We start from the raw sequence: 8,606 nt of genomic DNA, 5'->3' as shown, positions 1-8,606 counted from the left end.
CTCTTTGGGGATTTCATCACCCCATCTGCAGATGCCCTGACACAAACTTCGGCAGTGTTACCTATAATTAGATCTGGGGCTGACTTTGTAGGCACTTCTAGGTCCATGGGTGGATAGGAGTAGCTGAAAAGGCCCCCTTGATCCTTCTTGCCCCACAACTTCCATGAAGGGAGGGGTATGGTGATTGAGTTCCCCTAGGATAGGAACAACCTACTAGTTAAGCCTTTGCATATATTTGGCCTAGTTATGTCAAACCTGTGAGAACTAGATCAAGCCCAGAGCCCATGAGGACTAGGTAAAGCCCAAAGAGTGAACATCCAAGCCTAGGAAAGTGTCTTGTAACAGGTGCGCCCTTTTTGCTTGTGCCAAAGAAATTGTGCTCTACTCCAGTTTCTTTCTATCCTGCTTGCACAGCATCCATGATTAAACCCCTAGGAAAAGCAACCCCATTGCTTGTACATGCTAGATCATACCTTATCCCTAAGGGTTTACAACCTTATAAGGGCGCTCATGCATACACTATTTGGTTCTATCACCTAATTGTGCAAAGATAAAATCTATGGCAAGTAACCAAAACTCTCCAAGAGGAGATGCTATCGAAAAACTATCAAGAATCCTAAGATATAATGAGTTCAAGAATTCTCCCAAGGAAGATCCAAAAAAGATTGCTAGGAGACCAAAGTCCTCAAAGAGATCCAAAGGTCCAAGAGATCCATGCTGTCTAAATTGCCAAGAGGTGCAAGTTGCCAAAAGATCCTAGATGTCAAGAATCCAAGGGCTCCCCCAAGAGATCCGAAGGTTCAAGAGATCCATGCTGTCCAAGTTACCAAGAGATCCATGTGTCCAAGAGCTTTCCCTAGAAGTCCACATTGGCAAAAGCCGAGCTTTTCCTTATAATCGCCTTTACCTGTATTGTAAAAGGCCCACTTTTGGAGCCGATGAACCTAGCCTTGTAAAAGCAAATCTTGTACAAGCATGTAATCAAAAGAAGGGTCCTTCTCGCATTGTTGAGATGTCATGAAAGTTTCAATTACTTGCCAATCTAGTGCATTAATCTTGCATCATTATAGAAACTCACCATGATAAATACCCGATCAAAGGTGCAAAGCCAAATTTTTCTAAAAATGGTAGGTGCATGTTAAATAGCAAGGGTATAAATTAAATTGATTTTGGTGTTGTGTTTCGACATTGTCAACTGCACCCCGTTTCTTTCACCTCCTATTCTTTCTTAGGATCAAAAGATTGCTAAAAAGAAACAGTCTAAGCTACCATCACATTGTGATCCCATTGTCACTAGGTCTCGCACAAGAGAGATGTCTACTAGTGGTACTTCTCCCCATGAGGAAAATGCTCAGGAAATTGCTCTTTTAAAGGAGCAAGTGGTAGAAATGATGCGTTTGATGCAACAACTGGTTGTAGGAGAAGGACAGATGTATGAGAAGCTTCGAATCATAGAGGGCTCCAACACCCACGGAAGTGTTGATCTAGACAGTCTGACCAACTTCCCTCAGGTCATTATACCTCCCAGGTTCAAGGCACCAGAGTTCGTCAAGTGTAATGGTACTAGAGACCCTTGCGTGCACCTGCGCATGTTCTGTAGGAAGATGGCTCTTTATGGGGATAATCACCCTCTGCTTTGCCAAATTTTTCCTAATAGTTTGATTGGCCCTATGCCCACATGGTATGTGAGATTGGAAGAGACCTCTAGCTAGAGGGAAATGGCCAACGCTTTCCTGGAATACTACAAGTTCCACACCGAGATAGCTCTTGACCGCACGGTCCTTATGAGAACAAATAAAAAGAATGGGGAATCTTTCCGAGAATATGCCCAGAGGTGGTGTGAGCTAGCTACACAAGTGCAATCCCCCATGATGGAAAATGAGATGATCAAATGGTTCATTAACAACCTCAAGCCTCCTTACCATGAGAAGATGATCAGCACCCAAGTCACTCATTTTGCTAGCCTCATCCCTATTGGGGAGCATATTGACGAGGGTATTAGGAGCAAGAAGATAATGGATCCTCTTTGAGTTCCATGGTTGAACAACTAGTCAAGAAAATGACCTGCCGCAAGACTAAGGAAGCCGATGTTCATATGGTTGACAATGCATTAGAAAGGCCTAGGGGTATTACTTTTGCTTATGTAACCCTAGCTGTTAGACCTTATCAGCAGCAGGTTCAGTCTACTCAAGCACCTAAATAAGCCTTTAATCAAAGAGGGAGGCTAGACCCACCTCGTCCCCCAAGAGGGAAAACCAAAAGTACACTCTATTACCCATGCCCATGGCAAATCTCTATGCTTACCTACTGGAAAGGAAGCTAGTGACCCTGATGTTTGCAAGGCCCATAGAAGGTCCTCTCCCAGCAGGCTTTGATCCGTCCATGAAATGTGAACACCATTTTGGGGCCGAAGGGCATACCCTTGAAGAATGCTACCAGTTAAGAGACTATGTCCAGGATCTCATCGACAATAAGTTGATACAGTTCGATAATGCAGCCACTCCGAACATCACTACCAACCCTTTACCTCCCTATTAGGAAGGGAATGTGAATGCCATCATCACAGTGGAAGAAAGGGTTCTGGATTTCTCCTCATCGTCATTCCCATGGAAGGCCATGCCTCAAGCTTTGTTCCAAGAGAGCCACCTTAATCTTAAGGGTATGGGAACCCCAGGATTTGATTGGGGAATCTGCTCATTCTATGACAATAGAGGCAAGTATGCCCTGCTTGATTATAAAGTGCTCCGAGCACAGGTTCAGAGTCTAGCCAACCATGGTATTATCTGGATCGAAAGGGAAATTGTGTAAAGAGATGATTGCATGGCAACCATCCTATGTCCTCTAGCTACCCAGTTAGGAACCAACTGCAATGCTGTATTTATTGGATCAAGGAAAGATTGGGATGAATATCTACAAAAATGCCTTGGTAAGGTTACTTCAGCACCTCCTTCTTCAAAACTCATCGAGGAGATCATAGAATCACCTACAGATCTGGAGTCATCAGATTCAGGAAAAGGGCAAACCCTACCAACCATCAAGGGATTCACTCCTTTAGTTCTTGCATTGCCTGCAGTTGCAGGGCTAGCTTTTTCATCAGTTCAAGAAGGAACTGCCATTGCCCTTACCATTCGAGGTTTCGATCCTCTTAATCTACTAAAGCCTACCTCAGGAATCTCTGGGTTATCCGGCTCAAAAGCCCTTAAAGCCTTGCTGCCAAGTCTGGTGGTCATTAATCCGAAGGTATTCTCCATAGCGTTCTATTTGAAAACTTAGGAGGGTGCTATCATTCGCATGCCAAAGTTTGCTCCAATATCTCTTCAAGTCTATCTGGGCTTACTAGGAGTGGCCGCTGCTATACTCCTGAGGAACTAGAAAATAGAAGGAAAGAGATTGGCAAGGGTACAGTCGAACCCGTAAAGAATAAGGTCACAACTGAAGAAGCCGAGGAATTCTTGAAAATTATCAAAAACTCAGAATACAATGTGATTCAGCGGCAAAACAAGTTGCCAACTCAGATTTCCACTATGAGGCTCTCTTGAAAGTCTTGAAAGAGGCGTGTGTTCCTACAGGTGTCACAGAATCTTCCTTTGAAGGTATGGTCTCAATGGTGTTGGCCACCAACCAAATTTTCTTTATAGATGATGAGCTACTACCAGAAGGTAGAAAGCATACTTTGCTCATGCACATTATGGTGAAATGTGAAGACATGATCGTCTCCAAGGTATTAATTAACAATGGATTAGCCCTGAATGTGTGCCCGATGTCTATAATAGAGTGCCTGAATGTCGATACTTCTCTTATTCGCCCAACCACCATGATCATCAGAGCCTTTCATGGTACCCTTCGAGAAATGCAAGGTGAGATTGAATTAGCAATTGGAATTGGCCCCCGGTTTTTCATGGTCAACTTCCAATTCATCAAGGTGGATTCCCCATATAATATGCTCCTAGGGAGGCCTTGGCTACACACCATGGGTGCAGTAGCTTCTACCCTTCACTGAAGGCTCAAGTTCCCCTCCGAGGATCAAATGATCACTATTATGGCCGAAGAGCCCCAAACCATCTTCAAGGAGACTTCTATCCCCTATATTGGTGCTAATGCCTTTTCAGAGGAAACTTTCCACAGTTTCGAGTTAGTCTCCATGTTCTCTAGAGCTTCAGAACTCAAGTCAGCATGGCCGTCTACTACTTTAATGACTGCTAAGGAGATGCTCAAATTTGGCTATCAGTTAGGCCAAGGCCTCGATGCCGTAGGACATGGGAAGGCTTCTTTGATTGAACTCTTGGAAAACAAAAGAGGTTTCGGTCTAGGCTACAACCCTCCGATGAAGAACTTTTACAAGCCTCCAGAGGAAAGAAAAGGAAGTGCATTAGCCAAGGGATGTCCACATCAAGGTCACTTTTTCGGCTCTGGGCGAGGTCATTAGATCAAAAATGGCACAGGAATCATGCGAGGAGGAATCAGATCTAGCTTGTCTCATCCACTTATGCCCCAAAGAATTCTCAGTAAATGCCATCATATCCCCCGGGGATGATTTGACTTCTACTATTAGGCCCTGTGTGCTAGGCGAGACAATAGGCCATTGGACCATCAAGCTCTACTTTGTGGTTACACCAGCTGAGTCAGGAGTATTCCATCATCGTGTGGTTGGGTCCTCCAATTGCCTGAAAGATTTGGAATAGCATAACTAGTTTGTTTTGCATATTTATTTCCTATTTTATGCATTCCTTGTTTGCATTTCCCCAGTTTATTTCCCAAAAAAGAAAAACATTTCCCTTTTATCATTATCAGGCATGAACTTTGTTATCCCCCTATCTATAACCTATTAATGAAATTATCCAGTGTACTATTAAGGAAATCCTTGCATTTATCTCTTCATTTGTTTTCCTATGAATATGTGTGTGCAAATTATCTTATGTTTCTCTGTATATATTTTGTTCTATAGGATCTATTCTGATTCCCAATCGGGTACACTGTCCTGTTGCCATAATGAGGATACTGATGATGTAAATGAGACAATAGAGTTGGATCATGATGTTGAAGGATTAGAAGAAATTCTAAGTTTGCCTCATGATATTTTGGAAGCTCTAAACAGAGAGAGAGAAGGGTCCAAGCCCAACATAAAAGAGACAGAAGTGATTAACCTTGCCGACAAAGGTGAGAATGAAAAACCCGTCAAGATTGGGGTAAACTTTCCTAAAGACTTGAAACATGAGCTTATAGCGTTACTCAAGAAATTCAGAGAGATCTTCGCTTGGTCTTACCAAGATATGTTAGGGTTGGATATTGAGATTGTCGTACAGAGAATTCTGGTTAAGCCAGAATGCCCTCCAGTGCGGCAAGCCCTTCGAAGGATGAAATCTGAGATCATTTTGAAGATCAAGGAGGAAGTAGAAAATCAATTGAAAGTCGGTTTCCTTACCGTGATAGCCTACTCAGATTGGGTCGCCAACATTGTTCCCATGCCTAAGAAAGATGGGAAAGTATGCATGTGCGTCAACTATAGGGATTTGAACTGGGCCAGCCCCAAGTATAACTTTCCATTGCCACATATCGATACCCTGATCGATAATACCGCCACTAACGTGTTCTTTTCCTTCATGGATGGATTCTCAAGCTGTAGTCAGATCAAAATGGCTGAATAAGACAAAGCCAAGACAGCATTCACCACTCATTAGGGAACCTATGCATATGATGCCATGCTATTCGGCTTAAAGAATGTTGGTGCTACTTATCAGGGAGCCATGGTCACCTTGTTCCATGATATGATGCATAAAGATATTGAAGTCTATGTAGACGATATGATTACCATATCCCGCACTTCCAAGGATCATTTCATAGATTTTAGAAAGCTGTTCAAGCGCCTTATCAAGTACAGATTAAGACTAAACCCTAATAAGTACATCTTTGAAAACCCAGCTCTTACAGAAAAGATCTCCTGTTGGCAAATGTTGCTCTCCGAGTCAAGATGAATTTTGATTGCACCAACAATGTCACGGAATATGAAGCGTGCATAGTCGGCCTACAAGTGGCCCTAAAGTTCAGCACCTATTACTTGAGCGTCTTTGGACATTCCCTGTTGATCATCTCCCAAATTAAAGGAAAATAGCATGCCCGAGACACCAAGTTGATTCCATATCAGAAATGTGTCAATCGCTTGATTTCGAAATTTCGAGATATAACATTTGCCTATTTACCCCGAGCACACAACCAGTTTGCAAACACCTTGGCTACCCTGGCTAGCATGGTCAAGTTATTAGAAGGAGATGATATGCGGCAATTGCGCATAGAAGTCCGTGGCGTTCTAGCCTATTGCATGAACATTGAAGAATTCATGAGTGTCGAAGTCAAAGCCGACGAAAAACCATGGTACCATGATATCAAGGCTTATATCAAGAATAGTGAATACCCGTCTAGTGCAACAGACAGTGAAAAGAAATTAATCTAGTGCATGCCTACCAATTTTTCTTGAGTGGAGAAGTCTGAGGCTAATCATATAATGGAAGAGATGCATGAAGGCTTACTCCGAGCTTATGCCAGTGGACCCCTATTGGCCCATAAGATTATGAGAGTCGATTACTATTGCCTTTCTATGGAAAGTGATTGCATTAAACATGTGAGGACATGCCACTGTCACCAAGCCTATCATGATAGGAAGACCGCTCCTCCTCAGCCTTTGCATTCTTTAGCAGCACCATAGCCCTTCTCAACCTAGGGTATGGATTTCATCGGACCTGTGATTCCAAAAGCTTCAAACGATCACAAGTACATCTTAGTGGCCATCAATTATTTTACAAAGTGGGTGGAAGCCACTTCGTATAAAAGTGTCACTCAAGCAGTGGTAGCCCCATTCCTGAAACATAACATCATTTGTCGTTATGGTGTGCCGGGAGAGCTCATTACAGATAATGGGGTGAACCTAAATGGGAAAATGATCCAGCAGTTCAAGATTGAGCACAAAAATTCGGTTCCCTATCGCCCTCAGATGAATGGTGCAGTGGAAGCCGCTAACAAGAACATAAAGAAAATCTTGGTGAAGATGACAGACACATACAAGGATTGGCATGACTACTTGCCGTTTGCCTTGTGTGCATATCACATTTCTGTTCGTACTTCCATGGTGCGACCCCGTATTAATTAGTATATGGCATGGAGGCCATCCTCTCCACAGAGATATAGATCCCATCTCTCAAAATTTTGTCTTAGATAAAGCTGTCAGAAGTTGAATGGGTCCATTCTCGATATGAACAACTAAACATGATAGATGAAAGGTGCATGACCGCAATATGCCATGGACAGTTGTACCAACATCGCATCGAGCGAGCATTCAACAAGAAAGTTAGACCCAGGGCCTTCGAAGAAGGCAATCTAGTCTTAAAGAAGCGTAACCAGGCCATGCATGATCACAGAGGAAAGTTTGCCCCAACATACGAGGCCCATATGTGGTAAAGAAGGCCTTTTTTGGAGGAGCCTTAATTCTAGCTAACATGGATGGGCATGACTTCAATATGCCCACCAATTCTGATGCTGTCATATGGTACTTTGCATGAAGGAGCCTCTCAGTGCACCTCATTTCTACATTTTTATGTCAATGAAACCAAAAAAAAAAAAAAACAAAAACAAAAACAAAAACAAAAAAATATGTAAAAAGGTAGATCAAAAACCCAAAAGGGCGGTCTATGCAAAAGGACAGCCAAAAGAAAGAGAAAGTGAGAAAATACAAAAGGTAGATTGAAAACCCGAAAGGACGGTCTACGTAAATGGAGAGCAAAAGAAAGAGTATGAGAAAGCCTACTAGATTGAAAACACGAAAGGGCGGTCTAGGCAAAAGTTAGTTGAACTACGTGATGACCTAATCCTTCCTAATGGAGGTACGTAGGCAGCCATCTTTGTTCTATCACGTCTTAAAAGAAAAATCAATTAATTGTGCTTGCTTGAATTCCTGGTCAAGATTAGAAAATTAGATGGATCCAGCATCCAAGACAAGATATGAAGACAGCTCCGAGATTGCTCTCTGTTTACAATACTGCCACTACCCGATGGTTTGCTCAATATGTTTTAGCTCATGCCAATGGGAAATGTACCACAATAGGAAAATAAAAAGATCCATCTAGAATAGTATGTATCCTTTGAAAAATAAGAGATTGATATGCATGGATTTTACATTTACCACTTATTTGTATAATCTTGCATTTTCAAAGCATTTTCCTGCATATTCATTAACATGCCTATATTATGCCATTCTGTTTCTTCCATACATTTTGGTATCAAAACATGAAATCTTATCTCATAAATATATCTCAAATATCATCATAAACATCTCTGTCCACCATCTCTCAGTTTCTAAGCATGCTTAATAGACTAGACTATATTTTAAGAACTCAAACAAAAAAAGGAAGACCTTACGCAATTGCCTAGCAATTTACGAGGGACCTTTCCATACATGGTGGGATACTAACTACATAGCTTATGTGCAGAAACAAAATAAGTAGAAAAGAAAACCAATAAGTCAAACATGGCCCAAGCAATCAGACACGGCCTGGCACAATCTCCCAAAACCAGTACGGAGAATCGGGTCATCATGAGCATGAGTGCGAAGTAACCCG

The sequence above is a fragment of the Quercus robur genome, chromosome 4, assembly GCF_932294415.1.
Source record: "Quercus robur chromosome 4, dhQueRobu3.1, whole genome shotgun sequence".
NCBI classification, from domain to species: domain Eukaryota; kingdom Viridiplantae; phylum Streptophyta; class Magnoliopsida; order Fagales; family Fagaceae; genus Quercus; species Quercus robur.
This window is presented reverse-complemented; position numbering follows the sequence as displayed.